The sequence below is a fragment of the Dipodomys ordii genome, unplaced genomic scaffold (assembly GCF_000151885.1).
Source record: "Dipodomys ordii isolate 6190 unplaced genomic scaffold, Dord_2.0 Scaffold102, whole genome shotgun sequence".
Lineage (NCBI taxonomy): Eukaryota > Metazoa > Chordata > Mammalia > Rodentia > Heteromyidae > Dipodomys > Dipodomys ordii.
In genome coordinates this window covers 5,883,291-5,886,436 of record NW_012267318.1, presented here as the reverse complement: position 1 = coordinate 5,886,436, position 3,146 = coordinate 5,883,291, and positions in this window count along the sequence as shown.

Genomic DNA, 3,146 nt, shown 5'->3' with positions numbered 1-3,146 from the left:
GTTGGCTGGTGCATAAAGCAATCGTTATTTATTTATTGGTCCGATTGTGGGGCCTGAACTCTGGGCCTGAGCACTGTCCCTCAGCTCTTCAGCTCAAGGCTAGTGCCCTACCACTTGAGCCACAGCACCACTTCCGGCTTTTTTCTTTTTTCTTATGTGGTGCTGAGGAATCGAACCCAGGGCCTCAGGCATGCAAGGCAAGCCCTCTACCACTGAGCCAACTTCCCAGCCCCAAGCAATCATTATTTTATCTTTAGTTAGTGTACTATCTTATTTTTCCATTTAAGTTAACCAGCTTACAAAAGGATATTTGAATGACTCAAATATAGAGTACCTGCCTAGCAAACGTAAGGCTCTGAGTTCAAGTCCAAATACTGCCACAAAAGATTGTCTTTATAAATATGTTGAACATTTTTCCCTGTTAATAGGGGCTATAACTATTTCACAAGGTCATGTGAAACATTCACAAAATTCATCATATGTTAGATCACAAAGAAAGTATCAGTCTCACAAACAAAAATGTTAAAAATAATACTAATAATTTTGTAATAAAAAAAGAAAACCCCAAAGTTAAAAAGAAGAACGAGACTGCTGGAGGCTGGGAGAGAGAGGCAAAGGGTGTGAGATTTATTGGGATATATTGTATGTATGTGTGGAAGCCTCACGATGAAACCTTCCTTGTACAAATAATGTATGCTTTTTTTTTTTTTTGGTTGGTTGGTTATAGGGCTTGCACTCTCTTAAGTGCTGTCCCTGAGCTCTTCTGCTCAAGGCAAGCACCCTATTATTTGAGCTACAGCACCACTTCTGGTTTTCTGGTGGTTTATTGGAGATAAGAGTCTCATGGCCTTTCCTGCCTGGGCTGGCTTTGAAATGTAATCTTCAGATCTCAGCCTCCTGAGTAGCTAGGATTACAGGCTTGAGCCACTGGTGCCTGGCTGTATGCCACTTTTTTTTTTTTTTTAAGATACAATAAAAGATGAATTCAACAGGGCTCATACTTGCAACAGGGCTCATATCCTAGCTACTTAGGAGGCTGAGTTCTGAGGATTTTTGTTCAAACCCAGCCCAGGCAGCAAAGTCTATGAGACTATCTCCAATTAACCACCAAAAAACTAGAAGTTGTGTCTCAACTGGTAGAGCACCAGCCCTGAGCAAAAAGCCCAAGGACAATGCTCACGTTCTGATTTCAAGCCCCAGGACTGCTACTCACACACACAAAAGATGAATTCAGTCCTGAGTACCCCATAAAAAAGATACCGTAAAAAAGAAAACAATACATATTTACATAAATATACAATATGTACATAAAAATCCTAAATATAATGAATGATCTCCCATACTATTTAACTAAATAGTATGACAAAGTACATTTATGCCTAGAATGAAATGATCACTCAATACTAGAAAATCATATTAAACATCATATTAAGATGTCTAGTTGGTAAAAACATGTAAACAAGCCGGGCGCCAATGGCTCATGCATGTGAAATCCTAGCTACTCAGAAGGCTGAGGTCTGACGAGTGCAGTTCAAAGAAAATGGTCATATCATGAAAATGGTCATACTGCCCAAAACAACCTGTAGAGTCAATGCAATAACCAACAAAATCCTAATATAATTTCTCACAGAATTAGGGAAATCAATCTACACATTCTTTTTTGTAATTTTTTGTTATTATAAAAATGATGTACTGAAGGGTTATAGTTACATAAGTCCAGTAAAGAGTACATTTCTTTTTGTACCATGTCATCCCTTTCCTTGCTCTCTCCCAGTTTTTCCCTTCCATTTCCGGCCACAAGTTGTATACTTTAGTTCATTTTCAACATAATGTCCAGTGAACACCATTGCTGTAATTGTTCATCCTTTGCCCCTCTATTTCTATGCCTCCCTGTATACTTCCAAAAACATGCAAATGAGCAGATGGAACAAAAGGAAAACAGAAAAACAGAAAAAAACACCTCATTTTCATTTCCTGGAATTCATTTTGATATTGTTTTGTATAATTAGATGTACATAGGCATTGGGCATTTGTGTTCCTCTCCTAAAAGTATCCTCCTTTGGTCTGATTGTGTGTGAATGCCTAGAGACCTATATAATTTATTATGTCCTAGCGCATTTTATTTATTTAGTTGGTTAGCTAGTTATTTAGCTAGATAGTTGGTTATGGGACTTGGCCACTGTTCCTGAGCCTTTTCACTCAAGGCTTGTGCTCTACCATTTTGAGTCACAGCACCACTTCCGGTTTTCTGGTGGTTTATTGGAGATGAGTCCCACAGACTTTCCTGTCCAGGCCGGCTTTGAACCGAAACCCTCAGATCTCAGCCTCCTGAGTAGCTAGGATTACAAGCATGAGACACCGGCGCCCAGCTTGATCCACTCACCTATTGTAGGGTATCTAGGCTACTTCCACAAATTGTCTATTGTGGATAGTACAGCATGAACCATGGATGTGCAGGTGTCTTTATGAGATCCTGGCTTAAATGTTTGTATATTGAGGATAAAGGACACCAAATAGCAAAAGCAATCTGAATTAAAAGAGCACCAATGCCAGACTTCAAATTGTTCTACAGTCTCATTTGGATCGGAGAGCTCAAAAGAAGATCTGAAACTTTAAATCTATTACAGGAAAATACAGAAAAAACTCTGGAATATATAAGCCTGGGTAATTTTTTTTTCTGGATAGGATGTCAATGCCTGGAGATGGGAAGAATTGACAAATGGGACTATATCAAATTAAAGAATTTCTGCACATTAAAATAAATAACCAGAACCAGAGAAATAACATATGCAATTGTATGTATATACTTAAAGATAGGAAAGAATTCAAGTGATAAGCTATTTCTATGAATGTAGCTTTTGTTCACTTTTCTTACTTTTTTTTTTTTTTTGTCGGTTGTGGGGCTTGAACTCTGGGCCTGGGCATTGTCCCTCAGCTCTTCAACTCAAGGCGAGCGCTCTACCACTTGAGCTACAGCGCCACTCACTTTTCTTACTTTTGAAAAAGTCTTTTTTTTCATTTTATTTTATTTTTTTGTGAACATACTGTACAGAGGGGTTACAATTACATGGGCAGGATAATGCGTACATTTCTTATCAAGCATTGCAGCCTCCTCCTTTGTTTACCCTTCACATCCCTTCCCAGCC